At 44.4% G+C, this 21,791-nt stretch overlaps 1 protein-coding gene and 1 long non-coding RNA gene across 5 annotated transcripts in view; one reads left to right on the top strand and one right to left on the bottom strand.

Moving 5' to 3' along the window:
* Positions 1-21,791, top strand: part of LOC126335224 (rRNA methyltransferase 2, mitochondrial) — a 90,574-nt gene that overhangs the window by 20,273 nt on the left and 48,510 nt on the right. The window lies entirely within an intron of this gene.
* The window catches only part of LOC126335228 (uncharacterized), a 143,084-nt gene continuing 126,988 nt past the window's right edge, over positions 5,696-21,791 (bottom strand). Inside the window, exon 4 of the long non-coding RNA XR_007564826.1 lies at positions 5,696-6,081. This is a non-coding gene — a long non-coding RNA (uncharacterized LOC126335228). The remainder of the gene's footprint in view (positions 6,082-21,791) is intronic.

Here is a 21,791-nt window from a genome sequence, read left to right as displayed (position 1 = left end):
GAGGATTACTATACACACCTTGTGTTTGATGCTCATCAGTGTGTGTCCTGATCAGCAGCTTGGCAGCAGGAGTAGTAAATGAATGTTTTAAAAGTCAGTGTAGTTCACCAAACAGGAGAAGAGCATCATCACTATAGTCATCGGGAAGAAAATCATTACAGAACCCACCATGTTAGATTGGCTACCACATTGGCTTTTAAGAGCATTTATTGCATTGTATCCTCCAGTAATAATATCCAGCCAGCAGTAGCAATGTATAAAGGTCTCTCAGATTTACCACAAAGCCAGCATTGTCCAGTAATCATTCAATTTGACATCGGTATCTCCATAATATTACCTCTCCCCCCTTTGATGTCGACCCAGCCATCCCCTATGTTCCACTTTCCTTTCTTGAGATATTCATTTCTGTACTTTACATCACCTTGTTGCTGAGACAAGTTTTGGTCCCCTTCTGGATTTGACTTTTGTTCTCAACATTTTTTTCCGCAGTGTGGAATGACTGAGGAAGAATGCCTTAAACACCACCTACTGCATGCAGTGTTAAACCTGATCTGTGCAAAATAAATAGTCTTAAAAGCCATTGCAGAAACCAGTCCAACATTGTGGGTTCTATAACAATTTTCTTCCTAATGACTGTAATGGTGATACTATTCTCCTTTTTGGTGAACTACGTTTACATTTATTACTTTCCTGATATTTATTTCTGTTTATCATGAATGAGGTTTCTTCCACTAATAAAATATGCAACTCAATTCAAATTAAACACCATTTCTTAATGTCGATCAACTCTTAGTCACGTAAACATTTCAAAATATCCATTTGTTGCTAGTATTGTATGCCACTAAATAACATGAAACAATCTTTTGTCGGTGCCTGCCTATGGCTCACCGCTTTCAGATGCCAACTGCTCTGTGTGCCAAGCCTGCTACTAAGTATTGCTGTAGCAATTACATTAGATTCATAGCATGGCAAGGGTACTGTATCCTTACGATCTGTACCCTTTTGGTACAGCAACTTGACAACACAGGAATCACATTGCTGATGCCTGAGCTGCTAGTTCCCCATGCATGCGAAGGAGTAGATGCCCATCTTCCTGCAGTGTCAGGAGTTCCAGCAACAGTTGCTGTGCCAGATGACCTTTGCTGCTGCTAGGTTGTGCTAGTGGAGAGAGCTTTTGGTCAGAGTGGGTAGTACCAGGGAGACATTTCACAAAGATTTGTGAACTGCTTGTTGATGTACCAGTGACAATTGCACATATATTGTTCTGAATATGGTCCAAGGAATCATCTTCCACAGAGACCTTACATCCCAGCAGATGAAGAGCTATGAGCTAATATCAGATGACAAAGTACACATTTTGTCCGGGATGTACAAAAGGTCTGAAGGATAATCAGACAGATGCTTGATCTTTCATTTTAGCCTTTGAAGGAAATGTGCTTTCAAAAAAAAGGTTAAGTTATGCTGTACAGCTGTGCTGTCGAGCCTTACGTCCAATCACCCATGAAGTTTTTCAGAGGTTTAGGCTTTGGTCATACATCATCCCTCTGCACAGCAGACCCACACTATCCTCCATGTTCATAGGTGTGCCCAGTCTTTAAGAATTTTGCCGGTGCACACCGCGTACCATTTTCCTGCTCTGGAATTTGCAAGTTGACCGATTGACCGAGGGTGAATGCCAACACCTGTGTGTGTGTGTGTGTGTGTGTGTGTGTGTGTGTGTGTGTGTGTGTCTGTCTGTCTGTCTGTCTGTCTATATATATATATATATATATATATATATATATATATATATATATATATATATATATATATATATATACGAGGGTTGATTGACAAGTAATGCCTCTGTCTTCGTAACTCTTAAACAGTTGGCAGCATTGATATGCAGCAGGCTCTGGCTTGTTCCATAGCCTCTTCTCTACAGCTCCAGTTGGTGGGAAGCCTTAGCATTGAACGATTGTGTTGTTACAGTGAAAAGTATGGAACCCTGCGCAGACAGTCGGTCAATGCGATTTAACCAACGTGCAGTCATTGAATTCTTGACAGCAGAACGTGTCACCCCAAAGGAAATTCATCAGAGAATGAAAGCAGTTTATGGTGATTGTATTGATGTGAGTACTGGGAATTGTTGGGCAATTTAGTTTAAAGATGTTGTGGAGGGAACATCTGACTTGCGTGACAAACAATGAGTTGGATGTGCTGTGACAGCAACCACTGTGTTTCATAAACAAAATGTTGTCACATTGATTCAGGACGATCATCGTATCACTCGGAGAGAAATTGCAAGCTCAATTGGCATTTCACAAGAACGTGTGTGTCACATTATTGCTTTGCTTGGCCATTGGAAGATCTGTGCACAATGGGTACCCTAAATGCTGACGCCTGAAATGAAATCGCACAGACTTGAAATTTGCCAGAAACTCCTCTCGCATTACAAGAATGAAGATGCACAGTACTCACATCAACACGATCGCCGTAAACTGCTTTCATTCTCTGATGAATCGCCTTTGGTGAGACACTTTCTGCTGTCAAGAATTCAATGACTGCAAGTTGCTTAAATTGCATTGACTGACTGTCTGCACAGGGTTCCATACTTTTCACTGTGACAACACATCCGTTCAAAGCTAAGGCTTACCGCCAACTGGAGCTGTAGAGAAGAGGCTATGGAACAAGCCAGTGCTTTCTATATACGAATGCTGCTGGTTTGAAGCATGCTGGCCATGAGGGGACATCTGTGGGGGTCCTTACATTGGTATGCACAGATGCACAGATGTTCAGATGTCATTAGTGAGTGGATCCTCATCCACACTCTGTTAGAAGCAAAAGCCATTTGGGTGGAGTGATAACCATTTGTAACTTTCATTTACCTCCTGACAGGCCACTTCCATCTTAATCCAACAACTTTCCCCCTCTTTCCTTCTCTTTGGGGACTTCAGTACGCACCATCCCCATGTGTGGGGAGTATCACTTCATCTAGTAGAGGCATTCTGATTGACCAGCTTGTTACTAACCATGGTCTGTGTCTCCTCAGTGATGGTACTCCTACCAACTTCATTGCCACACAAGGCACCTGTTCAACTATCAACCTTATGATCTCTTCCCCCTCTTAATCACATTGAATCGATGAGATTCTGTGACATCTGCAGTGCAATTAGCTGTGCCATTGTAACAGCTGTTTCGTTTCTACGAGTACCCTCCGTGGTCAGCTAGAGACATTGCCATAGCCCGTTCAGGAATGCCATTGAGCTCTGAAAGGTTTCAAATGACATCCTTCACATACCAACTTTCTCACCTTTAAACTAAAAGCTCCATAATCTACCGGGCTGCCAAAGATCCACAACTGTACTGGGTTCTGTTGTTACAGAGTTGTCTTTGTATTGACGCATCAGTTGTTGCTGCTTGCTGAACACCTCACAACCAGCTCCCATTGTTTTTCCCCTCTGTTGGGGAACATGTCTTGGATATTTTTTAAGTGTGTTCTGAAGCTTCAGTAACCCGAAATCAGAACCGTTCCTCCTCTGTTCTTTCTTTCTTTCTTTCCTTGTTCTCCATCGTCTCCCATTCCTCCACTCTGATGTTGGGAGTTTCTCCTCTCTCCCTGTGTGCTCCTGAAGGCCAGCCCACACGTTTGACACATAACAGGTGACCGGGTAACATGTAATTCCCAGCCCCAGGTCAACAGGTAGGGTTCACGTGTTCCCCCTGGTACAAGCCACGCTCAGGGAGCCCTCCCCCATTGGAAGGAGCACCCCACTGGAGATGCTGACAATTATGGGGAATTTTTTTCACAGTGAGCCAATCCCCATTTCAGTCTACATCTATTACACGTTAACAGAATGAGGCTAAAGATTCAAAAACTCTCTCAGCTGCACCTCGGTTCCTCATTGTATCATATAACAAAGAAAATCAGCCCTTTGCTATGGTTAATCTGTTTATTAGTTAGAAATATGGTGATACAATTGCAGGCCCTATGAAATCCTGTTCTCACTTATGTAATGGGACTGCACTTCTGGAGACCAATTGTCATTTTCAAGACCAACACCTGCTTACAGTATTGGTCCTCTACAGGTATCCTGTTTGTGTTGAGGCCCATCAAATGCTGAATTCTTCATGTGGTGCTGTTTACACTTGTTTACTTGATGGTCTGACTGAGGTAGAAATTGTAACTTATCTCTCTGATCAGGGCATCAGTGCATTCCATCAGGTCACGAGAAAGGTTGATGCAACACGCACTATTTTTCTCATGTTTGATTGATTAGTGCTTCCATCAAAGCAGAGTATGAAGTCATGACAGTCTGACAGTACATTCCAAACCCAATGTGATGCTACCAGTGTCAACGGGCACTCACATTTCCTGTCAAAATACAGCCAAACGTGTTACTTGTGGCAGGGATGCTCATAAGCATGATTGCCCATCTCTTTCTTCTTGCTGTATCAATTGTAATGGCAACCATGCAGCCTCATCCCATGAATGTCCCTTGTATTTCACTGAACGGACCTTCCATTAGATCCGGGTGAAGGAAAAATACCTTACTATGTCATTCGCAAGCTGTTGGCTAGTCGAAAGCCCTGCATTTTACCATCCGGCACTTTTAGTATGATTTTTGCTATGCCTCGCTCCATGAAAGACATGGCCACGTGGACTTGAGACCTCCAATTCAGTAATGCAGTTGTAAAATTGCCTAGTATCACAGTAGCATCCCTGCCTCCTTCTTCTACAGCCGTGCAACAAGCCACCGAATCTTTAACCCCAGCAGCAAAATCACTTGCTACACAACTTGCAGACTAGAAAGGACATAACGAATTCTCCCACAAAGACTTTTTACATCCCTCCAGCCAACAACTGTCTGCCAGTCATAAAGGATCTAAGAAATTGAATAAAGGCAAATGATCTTGTTCTTACCCGACTTGGAGATCCTCTTCAACAGTGTCACTGAGTGATACCCTCACCCAGCTGACCTTCATTTTGCTGGTGCACACTACGTACCAGTTTTCTGCTCTGGAATCTGTAGGCTGACCCAGGGAGAATGCCAACATCTCCATGGATTTCATAAGACATGATCCTCCCACCTCTGCACCCTGTAGGTAGTGAGTCTTCAAAGGCCAACACACGGGACCTGCCGTGGTGACTACCTTCCATTGTTCCCTCCTCCTCATTCCCCATTATGTCTCTTCTCCTGCGGAACATTCATGCCATCAGGTCCAACAAGGACATTTAGCCTCTAGTTCAGGACCACAATTGTGCCTAAGGCATAAAGTGTGGACGTTTCACTAGGAGGAAGTCTTTGTTCTTAGCTCTCTTTCCTTCCATTGATTGGATTTAACATTTAGTCATCTCAGTGTTCTAAGGTTATGACCTGGGCACATATGACCTTAGTTAAAACAAAGCAAACAAACAATTGTTAAATAAATAAACGAAAAATAAGTTGAATAAGTTTATTTAAGTTGGATCGTGACACACACATGTATAAAAGTGATATCTTGCAGTATAGAAAGACTACTCATTGCAGGATAGTTCTCTCACCAGGATGTGATGCTAATAAGATGGAGATATACAAAGTAGACTAACACTGTTTAGAACAATTTACCTGAAATGAAACAACAAAATTGAAAATACTTGTTTTTAAAAATGAAGTTTTATTTCTTTTTAAAGAGGAAAAACATTTTGAGTGTTTTTAAGTCAGTAGGTTGTTTATAGTTGTACGTTAATGTGACTAAATTAATAGACAAAGATAAATATGTTAGATATTACGTTAAGTGACAGATCTCATGAAGTGTTCTGCCTCAGCTTTAACTACAAGGAGAAAGCCAGCAGCTACATAAAATTCTAAACCAACAAGAAAAACACTCCACAACACAGAAACCAGCTACTTGGTTCCTTCAACATGAGAGAAATCACTGTTGCTCTTCAGGGAATGAAATTAGAGATAGCTTCTGGTTTCAGTGACATCCGTACCGAATTACTCTAATATTTCAGTAACTATGGCAGAAAGTGGCTTGACAGATTTTTCACTGATGTCTTGTAGACAAGCAGTGTTTCCCATCAGCCCGAGAATACTAAGGTCACTGCCATCTTAAAATCTGAAAAAAAAAAAACAATTATTCCTCACAGAACCTTAGATCAGTTGTATTGTTCAGCATGAATTATGAACTATTGGAAAAATTACGTCACAGTGGAATAAGTCCTTAGATATTTTCTCAATTGAACAGACAAGATTTCACCATCATTGAAGCAGTCGGATCAAGTTCCCTCATTAACAGTGTTCATAGAAGCAGGCTACCAAAAACAACTGAAAACACCAGCTGTGCTTATTGATCTTAGTGCAGCTTGTGACACAGTTTGGTGAGAGCATGATATTAAAACTCATGAAAGCAACACCCTGAGAAATTACCATCAATCTCGACAGTGCCTTGCTTTCTAACAAATGCTGCCAAGTGAATGTGAGTAATAGATTGAACACTCAACTGAAGCTGAACAATGGTCTTCCACAGGTACGTGTTCCGGCTGCTGTGTTACTGAGCTTTTACATATCTGATATGCTTGAAACCACCTCACGGAAGTTGAAGTATACCAATGATTGGGCCATGGCAGTATGTTGTAGAGTTACAGAGGCCATAGAGGATATCATAATGAAGGACCCAGCAGCTATTGGGAAATATTTTTGCCATTGGAGATTGCAACCCAGTGTTAAAAAGTCAGAAGTGTCTACATTCCACCTCAGCAGCAAGTTAGCCAACAGAGAAATCGGTATTTACATTGAGAATGAACAATTGTCCCCCAGTTGATACCCAAAATATCCAGGCATCACTTTGGACAGAATACTGAGCATCAAAAGTCATATGTCAAACACAGCTGCCAAACTTGGAACTTGCAGCAGCATCTTGCAGAAACTTGCCGGCACATCATTGTGGTCTTCAGGTGCCCCTTTCGGTCTTCAGCTGTACGTCTAGTCCATCCCGTAGCAGAATGTCGTACACCAGTTTGGATCAACGGTATTAACATTAGTTGCATTGATGTCCAGCTAAATCAAACTACACCCTTTGTAACAGACACATTAAAGGAGACCGAACTTCTTGGCTACCAGCACTATGCAATGTAGCTCCTCTCCGTCTGTGAAAACAGAAATCACTCATTAGTGTGTAGTGACCTGCATAGATCTAAACCCAAGATCTGGCTGTGCATTTGTGAGGCATTCCACAGTAGTTGGCAGATACAGTGAGAAGTTTGACCCTACTCATGGATGCAGGTGCACCCTCTCCTCCACGCACTGTATCGGGCTCCCGACTGCTTTCAGAGATGGGCCCTCCCAGCTGTAACTTGGTTACATGTTTACCTCTGCGTGTGTGTTATCGGACCGTTATTGTGAGCCACTCCCTGGCTAGTGTACACATTATAATAAGTTTTCTAGACTTCATAAAGTTTTTTGTGTCACTCATTGTGTGGTATTTTCTTGTGGTAGTAGAACACATTAGTGATGAGTAGCTTCCTAACTCCTCGTGTTTTTTGTTGTGCAGTTGATATCTCTCTCTCTCTCTCTCTCTCTCTCTCTCTCTCTCTCTCTCTCTCTCTCTCTCGCTCCTTTGCCAGCATTCCCATTGCAAGCCCATTTCAAGAAGCTACCTCGTTGTCATTTGACTCCTTATGTTCATTGTCATCTTCCTAGTACCATCACCGCATGCACATAGTGGCTGCTTGGGGTGAACTTCGCCAATGCAAAAAGCACGCATCAGTCTTATCGTGCCCGGGCTGTGACCCTCCACAGCCTTAGTTGCAAGCGATATTTTGTCATGGACAAGTCAAGAGAGTCATATTAAGATGTCATGGTTTGCAGTGTTATCCTCCACTTCAGCCTGGGTAAGAAAGTCTGGTAACAGGCCATCCAGTTAGGCGGCTCATGCACAGCAGGTACGCAGCATCTCAGTCGCTGCTCCATGCTGATGTCGTTTTACTCCAAACATGACAGATCAGTGTGTCCCCAGTGTTGGGCACTCTGTTGTGTCAGAAAAAAAGGCCACATTGTGGTAGTCTGCCACTCAGCTGCACAAAATGCAGCATCAAAGACCACAGTTATGGATATTCAGGAAGTGTCGTTATCTGGGCTGTTTCCCGACCGTGATTCCAGCAAGCTTTTAGGGAGGATTTGGTTCTCTTGTGACGGCTGCATCTGCAGGTGGACACTGGTGTAGCCGTTTCCCTGATTAATGCTCAAACATATTCAGACCTTGGCTCTCTGCAATTGTTTCCAGTAAACAGATATCTGAGGAGATACGGTAAACAGCAAATCCCATTGCTTGGCCAGTTCATGGTGGAAGTAGCCTATAAATCAGTGACTCAACATGCTACTTTTATTGTCATGCAGGACATGACTTCAGCAAACTTCTTCGGGTTTGATGCCTTTCAAGCCTTTGGCATTTCGGTCATGGACTCCATACAGGAGCTACCTGCTGAGGTCCATTATCAGTGTTTGGAATCTCTGTGCTCAGTATTTCAGGATATGTTTTCGGGAGGCCTAGAGTGCACCTCAGACTTTAAAGCCCACATAACTTTGAAGCACTCTGCTTGTCCTAGAATATTTTTGTGCTAAGCAGAGTCCCCTGGCTCTTTAAGCCAAGGTGGAGCTGGCCTCGCTTGCCTCTCACAGGGTTGTAGGTCCCACTTCTTTTAGTCGATGGACCACGCCCCTTGTCATCATTAAGAAAATCTCTTGTAAATCACTCCTTTGCAGAAATTTTAAGGCCACTGTGAATTCACAGTCCATGGTCAACACATACCCAGTGCCACATCTTAAGGAAATGTTCATACACCTAGCAGGGGGGTCAATTCTTTTCCAGACTTCGTCTTTGATACCTTTTCTTTGACATCTTTTCTTCTGGATGATGAGTCCAAGCATATAATGGTCAATAAAATGCCATTTGGACTTCATCAATATCAGCAGTTGACCACATGCACAACCCCCGGGCCCCCTTCGAAAGCTCTGGGCTTATGGGTCTGCGATGCAATCTATCAGAAGTTAAAATTTTTCCAACAGGCTCTTAGTATCTGGGCTATGTTGTATCAACCCATGGAGAGTCTTGGCAGGGTCATTCCATGCCTGCTGCATTGCTCATCATTGCATGAACCATGTTTCTTTTTTTTTTTTTTTTTTTTAAATAGGTAAAATTTCCTATTACCGCCGGTTCAATCCCAGGGCATCCACCATCGTGCACCACTGCGTCTTCTTGTGTGCAAATGTGCTCCCTTTGTCTGGTCTTCAGTGAGTGACTAGGCCTTCACCATGCTGAAGGAATGCCTCTGGTTGACACTGTGCCTTTGATTCCGACAAACCATTGGTTTTGGCTGCGACATCTTGCAGCACATCTTGCATCTTGTGCCCATCAGAATGCAGATGGCCTGGAACAGCCACTGGCATTCACATCCAAAACTCTTAGCCCGGCACAGGTTCAGTACTCTCAGATCGAGAAGGAGGCTCTAACCATTGTGAATTTCATGTTTTCTTGTATGGCACCAAATTCCAACTAATTATTGACCACAAGCCCTTAATTAAATAATTTAGTTCATCCACCTGAGTCCCCAATATGATGGCCCACAAGTTTCAGCAGTGTTACAATTATGATACTCATTTTCATTCCACGGGTTGCCATGCCAACACAGACACCTTATCCTGGCTGCCCATTGCCCCAGACCCCAAGTTCGATCAGAAAGAGCTTGTATGTTAACATTTGGATGTCTCCTCCTACCAATTAGTAAATGGTTTTCTGACCAGTGCCAAGGCAACTGCTGCCAACCCTGTCTTCAAGCAGATAGTTTGCCCGGTCCAACAGGGTTGGTCTGCTTGTCCTCTGGGGTGCTTGTCCAGTCCGCTGCACAACTACTTTGCCTGGCACCATCGTCTCTTGATGTTAGATTGTATCCTTCTCATCTCCACGGACAACACAGCTCTCTGGACAGTCACTCTTGGGCGTTTGTGGAGGGAGGTTTTACAGCTATTACGTGAGGGGTCACTGGGGTGCTTTCTAGACCAAGGCCATGGCTGTCCCAAACATGTTTACAGGCCACCGTTGACTGAGAGCTGGAACACTTAGTTGCTGCTTGTCCCCAGTGTGTATTCAAGAGGCGGCTCCCAGGTAACTGTTCTCTTCGTTGCCTCCAGCAACCCAACCCTGGGAATGCATCTATTTTGATTTTTAAGGTCCTTTGCTGAATGTGTTCTGCTCATTGTCATTGACATATTTTCGCATTTCCCATATGTGCTCAGGTTCGTCTAGGCCACTACTGAAGTCACTACTCAAGGTGTTTCCAAAAAATTTCCTGTGATAGGTCTTCCAGTTACCCTAGTTTCTGACAATTGAGCCAGTTCCTGTCTCAGGTGTTCAATGATTTCTGTGTACATTCAGGCATTTGCCATGTTCACTCCCCTCCTCATCTACAATCCAATGGGGAAGCTGAGTGCAAGGTTTGCACCTTTAAGACCCAGATGAATAAATATGTAAAAGACAAAGAGTCATTAATTTTTTTCTGTCAGCCTAATGTACGAGTCCGATGGGTTCTTGTGACCCAACGAGATTCTCCCTAGGCACAAGCAAAGGAGCTGCTCCGTCTCCTCCGTCCTGCATCTCGCCCACCATAGTGTTCCAGCATACTGGATCTTACATCGAGGCAGCAGTCTGGGCATGTGGTTTTGGTTGATGCCCTGCTAGATACTGGCAGCCATCGTTTGCAAGAATGGCCACCACTTCTACATTGTACAGACAAGGGTCCAAGAGCTCTGGTGCCATTTAAATCAGCTCCATCTGGATGGGCATCCACACCCTCCATTCCGGCTGCAACACCACCATCACTGGTAGCCCGGCCACTGGGCACCACTTACCTGTAATGGTTCCAGCCTCCTCTTCCAACTGCTGCAGTGGCTCTGCCTGAAGAGGCTATGCTTTCACAGACTCTGGCAGCAGTTCTGGTGGCACACCAGCTGGAGTGCATACCGTCTCTGGTCCAATGTTACAGGAGAAGCCTCAACCTGTGGCGGTGTCACTCCACCTTCCACACCACCACTGGACATCACCATGGATTCCGATTTGGATTGCTCATTGTTGATTCTGTTCTCTTGTGGGCTAACGGGGCTCGCCTTATGCCAGCCATTTGGCCCATATCCCCAGGTCTTTGGTGATCAGGAGTTGCTTACTTCTCTTGCCTCTGGAGCCTCCGTGCATGTGAACACCATCTCCGCATCACAGCTATCCATAATACTCCCCAGGAATTAACAACACACCATCCCCCTGAGGGGTAGGGCTGTAGTGACTCACATATATCCACATCTGAGATGCAGGCATGCAGTTGTAGGCTCACCACGTAAGTCAGCAGACACAGATTGAAGTTCAACAACCGTCAGAGTCTTCCTATCATGGATGCTGCGTGTGCAGCCTCTTGTCCGTACAGTCTACTGGCCTGCTGACAGGTTTTAGAGATGGACTGGGCCAGCTCTAACTCAGTTACGTGTTTACATCTGCATATGTGTTGTTGGACCGTTATTGTGTACCAATTATAATAAATAGTTTTGTAGACTTAATAAAGTTTGTTATATCAATCATTGTGTAGTGTTCTCTTGTAGAATTAGATCATGGAGAACTCAAAAAGATTGAGAACAACTGTCTTCGACAAACCTACCAAGGTACCCTCAACAGTGAAAGTACCAGCCTCCGCTCTACAGATCCACCCTGTAAAGAGTACAACAATTTTGGGTGAAAATGGATGCAGGTCAGTTGATCACAGGAAATAGGTGTGGACTGAACAGGCAACCTCTGTCTCTTGTAATATGCCTTGTCCCATCACCTCACCATCCAGGTTTGATAAGCCTCGCAAAACCTGGTCTACCTGAGGTAGAATTTGAACAGGCTGTTGTAGGTGTGCTGACTCATTGTACATATAGGAGAAAATAATTTCTCCCAAGTGTGATTGTCAAGCCATTATGAAAATGGTTAAACAAATGTTTGAAGACTGCCAAGTGACAGCCTTTTCTGATGACTACTCCATATTCCTGTATGCTAATGGAATGCTAGTAGAACATATCACAACATGAACATTTGGCTGTAGTTGTGTTTGTCTGTGTTTTATTGTTTTATGTGTGTTTATAGCTATTATTTTTTATATCCTGTGTGTCTTATATACATACATGTTTGTATTTATATTATGTATGGTTAATTAATTCATATGACATGCTTCACCATATGCCAGACAGATAAATAAATTGATTTATATATTTTAAAAAGTTTTTCTGTAGCAATGATATCCAGCTCTGAGTTGTCAGTCTTCTGACTGGTTTGATGCGGCCCGCCACTAGGTCCTCTCCTGTGCCAATCTCTTCATCTCAGTGTAGCACTTGCAACCTATATCCTCAATTATTTGCTGAATGTATTCCAATCTCTGTCTTCTTCTACAGTTTTTGCCCTCTACAGCTCCCTCTAGTATTTTGGAAGTCATTCCCTGATGTCTTAACGGATGTCCTATCATCCTGTCCCTTCTCTGTGTCAGTGTTTTCCACATATCCCTTTCCTGTCTGATTCTGTGCAGAACCTCCTCAGTTCTCATTTTATCAGTCCATCTAATTTTCAACATTCATCTGTAGCACCACATCTCAAATGCTTTGATTCTCTTCTGTTCCGATTTTCCCACAGTCCAAGTTTCACTGCCATACAATGCTGTGCTCCAGACGTACATTCTCAGAAATTTTTTCCTCAAATTAAGGCCTATTTTCGACACTAGTAGACTTATCTTGGCCATGAAAGCCCTTTTTACCAGTGCTAGTCTGGTTTTGATGTCCTCCTTGCTCCGTCCGTCACTGGTTACTTTGCTGCTTAGGTAGCAGAATTCCTTAACTGCATCTACTTCGTGACCACCAATCCTGATGTCAAGTTTCTCACTGTTCTCATTTCTGGTACTTCTCATTACTTTCATCTTTCTTCAATTTACTCTCAATCCATATTTTGTACTCGTTAGACTCCTCGTTCCATTGAACAAATCATTCAATTCTTCTTCACTTTCACTCAGCATACCAATGTCATCAGCGAATCGTATCATTGGTATCCTTTCACCTTGAATTTTAATCCCATTCCTGAACCTTTCTTTTATTTCCATCATTGATACTTCAATGTACAGATTGAACAGTAGGGGTGAAAGACTATGTCCCTGTCTTACACCCTTTTTAATTCAAGCACTTCGTTCTTGGTCATCCACTATCATTTTTCCCCCTTGGCTCTATTATTATTATTATTATTATTATTATTATTATTATTATTATTAGTCTCTCCCTATAGCTTACCACTATTTTTCTCAGAATTTCAAACGTCTTGCACCATTTTACATTTGTCAAACGCTTTTTCCAGGTCGACAGATCCTAGGAACGGGTCTTGATTTTTCTTTAGTCTTTCTTCCATTATCAACCGCAGTGTCAGAATTGCCTCTCTGGAGCCTTTACCTTTCTTAAGGCTAAACTTATAGTTAGAGGTCTTCGCGGATGCGGATATCCGCGGATATATCCGCAGTATTTGTTACTTGGCTGATAAAATCGCGACCGGCGCGGATATCCGCGCGTCATCTGCGGATAATGAGCAAGGCATCTGCCCAGTACGTATGTTGCAATGTTAGTTGAAAACTTCAAGTCTGTTGACATTCTTGGAATCCTGCAGGGCCAGGGTAGAGCAAATGTCTGTTGTCCTCAGCCCCTGGCTACGACCGATGTAGCTGTACCCAAGAGACCTGCGCCTAATCCGTTCCCGTGACCGTGTCTTTTGTGTGGCCTGTGAAGTGCTCTCTGGGTGGCGAACCTGCCCACTGTCTACCATCAGATGGATAGAGTGTCTGCCATGTAAGCTGGAGATCCCGGGTTCGAGTCCTGGTCGGGGCATACATTTTCATCTGCCCCCATTGGCGTATGTCAACGCAACGCCTGTAAGCCACAAAGGGTGTTCATTTCATTGTAATTTCATTCTAACGAGCTGCATGGTCACCGATGGTATCTGTTCTTTCGGACATGTCCGAAAGAACAGATACCATCTTAGTATTTATAAAACATAGTTAAGTTGTAGCAGAAATGGCACCCTAACAATAACTATGTCATTACATACCATAATTCTAAGTATTACTATTTCTATTAATTGCTCATTCAAAACTTAAATATATGCGGATAAGGAACTTGCGGATGTGGATTAATTGCCACGGTTGCGGATTAGGACCTTGCGGATGCGGTGTGGATATGGATTGCACTTTTCTTATCCGCGCAGACCTCTACTTATAGTCATCTAACACATTCTCAATTTTCCTTTTGATTCTTCTGTATATTATTCTTGACAGCAACTTGGAGTATGCATGAGCTGTTATGCTGATTGTGTGATAATTCTCGCACTTGTCAGCTCTTGCAGTCTTCAGAATTGTGTGAATGATATTTTTCTGAATCTCAGATGGTATGTCATAAGAGTCGTACATTCCAGGCAGCCACGTGAATAGTTGTTTTGTTGCCACTTCCCCCAATGATTCAGCCTTATTTGAACTTGCATTCTCCAAAGCTCTCTTAAATTCTGATTCTATTATGGATCCCCTATCTCCTTTAAATTGATTCCTGTTTCTTTTTCTATCACATGAGACATATCTTTTTTCTATAGAGGGCTTCAATGTACTCTTTCCACCTATCCGCTCTCTCCTCTGCATTTCGCAGTGGAATTCTTGTTGCTCTCTTAATGTTACCACGCTTGCTTTTAATTTCTTCAAAGGTTGTTTTGACTTTCTTGTATACTGATTCAGTGCTGCCAACCATCATTACTTTCTTCGCCCAGGGGGCACACCACTCTTTGGCGGGTTCGTGCTTGGCTACCACGGGACCCCAGCCTTTGCAGCACTTTTTCCCTTCCATGCTGCATGTCTATACTCTTGCTATTCGTTTTCCTTTCCCCTGGGGAACATAGCTGGGGTATTACTGGGAATGTTCTGCATTCTGTTGCTGACCTACGAACAGTCTCAACTTTCTTTCTGGCTCCTTTTTTCCTTTCTTTGTTTTCTTTCTGCTCTCATTACTCTGCTTTGGCGTTTGAGGATCCTTTTTTTTCTTCTTCCTCCCTGTGCACTCCTGAAGCCCAGCCCATTAGTCTGACATGTAAAAGGTGACCAGGTAATGTGTAATTCCCAGCCCCAAGTAGACAGGTAGGCTTCACACATACTCCCTGGTACAGGCCAGGCTCAGGGAGGGATGATTGCCTGAGCTGTAACCTTCCCTGATTGCCCACTGGTTCCTACATCAGGTGTTAGCGAGGTGTGACCTGAGGTGTGAACAATCGCCTAAGGCGGGTGCGCCCCCTTGTGAAGGGGGCCTCCAGTTGGAAGGAGCGTGCCATCGGAGAAGCTGACAGACATGGGGGATTTCGTCGTGTTGAGTCACTCATCCTCGCCATCGACGTCAATAAAACGTAAATGTAATTAGGCTACTGATTCGGATACCCTTTCCGCTGCACCACGTTTCCTTGTGGTATTACATAGTGAAGACGGTCAGTCCTTCACCGTGGTCAATCCGTTCACTATTCAGAAAGGTGTTGATGCCATTGCTGGCCCTGTGAAATCCTGCTCTCGTTTATGGAATGGCACTTTGCTTTTGGAGACGGCTTCTGATGCTCAAGCAAAACTACTACTTGTTGCCTCGCTTCCCCGCGGCTACCTGTTCGTGTCAAGTCACATAGAACTTGGAATTCTTCCCGTGGTGTAATTTACACCAGGCTGCTTGACGATCTAACCGAGTCTGAAATACAGTCTTACCTCTCTGATCAGGATGTCACTGCCGTCCATCGTGCAAGGAAAAATGTAGAGTCCTCCTTGGTGACCACCCGCACTCTTTTCCTTACCTTTGATAGGGTGCTGCTGCCATCCAAGATTAAAGCAGGCTATGAAATCACCATAGTCAGGCCGTACATTCCGAATCTGATGTGCTGTTAACAGTGTCATTGGTTCACTCACACTAAAACATCTTGTCGACACCCAGACAAATGCGTAGCATGTGGCAGGGATGCACACGAGGGCGAGTGTCTGGCTCCTCCTCCTTACTGTATCAACTGCAATGGTGGCCATGCTGCCTCCTCCTGGGATTGTCCCGTGTATCTAGATGAGAGGGCTGTTGAAGAGATTTGGGTAAAGGAAAAGTGCCTTATCCAGTAGCTTGCAAGTTACCCTGTGTTCTCCCTTCGGCACTTATAGTTCTGTTCTTGTTACCCTTCGCTCCATGATGGACATGGCTATGCAGACATGCGACCTCAAATTTGGCTCTAAGGTTGTGAAGTCACCCAGTGTCAAGGTAGCATTGCCCCCCCCCCCCCCCCTCCCGTCCTGCTGTGCAACAAACTGTCAAACTCTCACCTAAAGGGACGAAGCTACCCACTACACAACCGGCAGGCAGGAAAGGACAGGAGGAGTACTCCTGAGAAGACTTCCTCCATCCCTCCTGCCAAACAACACCCAAGTCTTTCTCTAACCAGAAGGGCTAGAAGTCTGCTAAAGACAAATGGTCATCCCTTCACCAACTCAAAGATCCTGCTTGACAGTGTCGCCATGTGGTCGCTTAGCCTGGCCAGCCTCTGTCTGACCAGTGTGCACCACCAACCATTTTTCAGCGTTGGACTCCACCGACCAGCCGCACAAGCACTCCGATGCTTCTGTGGACCCCATGGAGCAGGATCCTCCTGCTTCTGTGCCCTGTAGTAGCGACTCTCCACTGGCTGTCCCTCAGCAGACACGGAGTTGTCACCCCCACATCTCTTCCTTCTCATGACTGTCCTCCAATGGAACATTCATGGTCTTCGGTCCCACAAAGAGGATTTACAGCTGCCTCTAGCATCACAGCATCCCCTTGTACTTTGCCTTCAGGAAACTAAATTACGCCCTCAAGACCACTTTGAGCTTCCACATTACTTACTGATTTGTTTTGGGCTTCCCTCTGAGGTCAGCATCCCATCTTATGGAGGCATCATGCTGCTTATATGGAATGACCTTCACAGTCAACCCATCTCCCTGACCACCCATCTTCGAGCTGTTGCCGTTCGCCTTTTCCTTCCCGACCTGACTTCCTCCCTCTGTACAATTTATGTACCTCCACCCTTTGATGTCACCAGGGAAGACTTCCTTCAGCTTATTGGTCAGCTACCTCCACTGTTTTTGCTACTCGGTGACTTTAATGCCCACCATCCCCTTTGGGTTTCTCCCAGGACCTGCCAGAGAGGTGCCCTCTTGGCTGACATTCTTAACCAACTGAACCTCTTCTGCCTTGACACTGGTGCACCCACTTTGCTCTCTGACTCCTCACACACTTATTCCCATTTGGAACTATCCTATTCCCATTTGGACCTATCCTTTTGCACTGCCCAGCTTGCCCATCGTCTTGACTGGTCCTTTCTTTCTGACCCCTCCTCGAGCAACCATTTCCCGTGTGCTCTCGACGTGCTGACTCCTACCTCATCCACATGCATGCCCAAATGGCTGCTTTTTAGGGCTTCACAGAACAAGATATTCCCAGTTGCAATGACCAGGTGGACTATCTCACCAGTGATATACTTACTGCTGCAGAAAGTTCCATTCTTCGCACTTCCTCGTTACCACACCATGTCCCAGTCCCTTGGTTGACTGAGGCTTGCTGTGATGCAGTTCACGCATGGAGACATGCTCTTCATATTTTTAACCTCCACCCTACGCTGGAAAACCGCATTCATTATAAACAGATGCGTGCAAAGTGTTGTCGAGTTCTTCGGGATAGCAAAAGAGCTAGTTGGATTTCATTCACAAGTTCTTTTAACAGTTACACACCGTCCTCTGTCATGTGGGCCAGCCTCCAATGGCTCTGTGGAACCAAAATCCATTCCCCCATTTCTGGCCTGACAGTAGGTACCGATGACATCATGGATCCTGTTGGTATCTGCAACACCTTGGCCCACCATTTTGCGGAAGTTTCGAGTTCTTCCTATTATCACCCTGCCTTTATCCATTGGAAATGAGTGGAGAATGTGGGCAAGCACTTTCTGCTCAACACATGTCGGCTGAGGGCACATTTCCTGGACTCCGGCATGAAGCCACAGTCATACCCATACCTATGCCCGGTAAGGACAAAAACCTCCTCCTAGCTACCGCCCATCCTCTCTTACCAGTTGCGTTTGCAAGGTGATGGAATGTATGATTCTTGCCTGGCTGGTGTGGTGGCTCGAATCTCGCCACTTACTCATGAATACTGAGTGTGGATTTCAAGCGCGGTGTTCTGCACTTGACCGTCTCGTTACTTTGTCCACCCATGTCATGAATGGTTTTCTGTGGAAATCTCAGGCTGTGGACGTGAGTTTCAATTTGGAGAAGGCCTGCACCACCTGCTGGAGAACTGGTATCCTCTGTACTCTTTACACGTGGGGTTTCCATGGGTGCCTGCCCTGTTTTCTTTGAGCATTTTTACAAGAGTGAATTTTCAAGGTGCATGTGGGTTCTGCCTTATCAGACACCTTTATTCAGGAAAATGGTGTGCCTCAACCTCTTTGCTATCGCCATTAACACTATAATGGCATCTCCGGCTCTTCGTTTATCGATGATTTTACCATCTACTTCAGTTCTCCATGGACCTGTCTCACTGAGCAGCATCTTCAGCACTGTCGTGGTCATCTTCACTCCTTAAGGATCACCAATGGCTTTCGCTTTTCCACTGACTTTTAACCGTCTGTACGAATTTCTGGCGGCGCATATGGTTTCTCCCACCATCTCTACATCTTGTGCCTGTTGTCCTTCCATTTGTTGACTCTAAGAAATTCCTGGGGCTCATGCTCAATAGGAAACACTCTTGGTCCTCCCATGCCTCTTACCTGTCAGCCTGCTGTACGCAGTCCCTCAATGTCCTACGTGTCCTCAATGGTACTTCTTGGGGACCGGATCGAACCACCCGCTGTATATGGTTCCTGAATGTCCTACGTGTCCTCATTGGTACTTCCTGGGGAGATGATTGTACCACCCTCCTCCATTTGTACCGGTCCCTTGTCCGTTCGAAACTGGACTATGGGTGTTTTTGTTTATGCATCTGCATGCCCATCCCTCTTAAGCCGTCTCAACACTATCCATCAACATGGCATCCTTTTACACCAGCCGGTTGAGTCTGTATGCAGAAGTTGCTGAATTGCCACTGTCCTACCGCCATGACTTTCTCCTTTACAAGTATGCAAGCCGTTTGTCTGCCATGCGTGACTACCCTTCGTATGCTTCCTTATTTGATGATTCCTTATATCATCAGTATGGGGCTCGTCCCTCTTCTCTGTTACCTCCTGGAGTCCGCTTTACCCACTTGCTACAACGACTTAACTTCAAGCTACCTGCAACTTACCCTGTGGGTGTGAACCCTTCACCACCTTGGCTTCGTAAAGTGGCCCATGTTAACCTTGGCCATCGTTCGCTTCCTAAGGACATTACTCCAGCCTCGGTCTATCGCCTTCAGTTTCACAACCTTTGCATGGAACTTAGCTCTAGTACCTTTGTATACACTGATGGCTCTCGGACTGACCATGGGGTCGGGTGTGCATTCATCATTGGCACCCGCGTCTTTCGATATCGGCTTCCAGCCCACTCCTCAGTATTCAAAGCCGAGCTTTTCATCTTGTATCAGGCCATGGAGTAAGTCTGGTGACACAGCCTTCCCAATTGTGTCCACTGCTCAGACTCACTCAGCGCCCTCCAAAGTATCTGCGCTGTACACTGCTCATCCCTTAGTGCAGTGAATGCAGTGGGTTCAGGAAAACTGTCACTTGCTGAGTCCTAGTGGAGCCAATGTCATGTTTCTGTGGGTCCCTGGTCATGTTGGTCTGCCATGAAACGAGGCTGCTGACACTGCTGCCAAGGCTGCATTCCTCGTATCTCAGCCCGCAAATACTGCTATTTCCTCCAATGATCTCTTCGTTGTCGTCTGTCAGGCGGTAGTGTCCCTTTGGCATCGCCAATGATCCTCCCTTTACGGGAATATGCTTTGGCTTATTAAGCCTCTCCCACCACCTCCTCTCAGTCCTCCTGCCGGGAGGAGATTATTTTAACTCACCTGCGTATTGGACACTGCCTTTTTAGCCATCGTCATTTTCTCAGTGGCGCTGCCCCACCACTTTGCATACATTGTGCCCAAAGTTTAACTGTCCACCACTACCTGCTGGAATGCCCTTTTTTTCTTTTTTACCAATGTACGTTCCATTTTGGGTTTGCCATCTGATTTATGAGTCATTTTAGCAAATGACACGTGGGCTGTCGCCCGCGTTTTACTGTTTATCCGCTGAAGAGATATGGTGAAGGCCATTTAATTTTTAGTTTTGGATCTCCATTTTTGTATGGTTTTTTTCCACATGCCTTGTTTAGATGTCTCCTATTCTGTCCCTTAGGACTGACATATAGTTGTTTCCCAAATCTCTGTGTTTGTGTTCTATAGTTTTGACTTGGGCGTGTATGACCTCAGTTGTTTTTTCCGCCCTAAAACAAAATAAAACAAACCATCATTTCTTTATTGATTTCTCCACATTTTTCATGCAGCCATTTTGTCTTAGTTTCCCTGCACTTTCTATTTATTTCATTCCTCAGTGACTTGTATTTCTGTATTCCTGAATTTCTCTGTATTCCTGAATTTCTCTGAACATTTTTGCACTTCCTTCTTTCATCAATCAATTCAAGTATTTCTTCTGTTAGCCATGGTTTCTTCGCCATTTATCTTCTGTGTACCAATGTTTTTTTTTTTCCAACTTCTGTAATTTGGAGATGTCCATTCCTCTTGAACTGCACTGCCTACTGAGCTATTTCTTATTGCTGTGTCTACGGCCGTAGAGAACTTCAAGTGTAACTCATCATTCCTTAGTACTTTTGTATCCCACTTCTTTGCGTATGGATTCTTACTGACTAACCTCTTCGGACTAATCTTCATCACTATTACATTGTAATTTGAGTCTATATCTGTTCCTAGGTATGTCTTACAATGGATTATCTAAATTTAGAGTCTTTGCCTGACCACGATGTAATCTAACTGAAATCTTCCCATATCACCCAACCTTTTCCAAGAATACCTTGTCCTCTAGTGATTCTTGAAAAGACGATTCGCTATTACTAGTGGAAATTTATTACAGAACTCAATTAGTCTTTCTCCTCCCTCACTCCTTGTTCCAAGCCATATTCTCTTATAACCTTTTCTTCTCCTCTTTCCCCTACAACTGCATTTCAGTCCCCCATAACTCAGATTTTCATCTCCCTTTGTATTACCCTTTCAATATCCTCATATACTTTCTCTATCTCTTCATTTTCAGTTTGTGACATTGGCATGTGTAATTGAACTGTCATTGTTGGTGTTGTTTTGTTGTCGATTCTGATAAGAGCAACCCTATCACTGAACTGTTCACAGTAACACACTCTCTCTACCCTACCTTCCTATTCGTAACGAATCCTACTCCCGTTATACCAATGGCTGCTGCTGTTGATATTACTTTATACTCAACTGACTAGAAATCATTATTGTCTTTCCATTTCACTTCACTGACCCATACTACATCTAGATTGAGCCTTTGCATTTCCCTTTTCAGATTTTTTAGCATCCATACCACATTCAGGCGCCTGACATTCCATGCCCTGACTTTTAGAACATTGTCCTTTCGTTGGTTTTTCAAACTTTTCTCATGGTCACCTCCCCATTGACAGTCCCCTCCTGGAGAGCTGAATGGGGAACTGTTCTGGAATCTTTTGCCAATGGAGAGATCATCATGATACTTTTTCAGTTGCAGGT

The sequence above is a fragment of the Schistocerca gregaria genome, chromosome 2 (genome assembly GCF_023897955.1).
Source record: "Schistocerca gregaria isolate iqSchGreg1 chromosome 2, iqSchGreg1.2, whole genome shotgun sequence".
Taxonomy (NCBI): domain Eukaryota; kingdom Metazoa; phylum Arthropoda; class Insecta; order Orthoptera; family Acrididae; genus Schistocerca; species Schistocerca gregaria.
The sequence above is the reverse complement of the archived record's forward strand: the minus strand, read 5'-3'. Positions and strand labels throughout refer to the sequence as shown.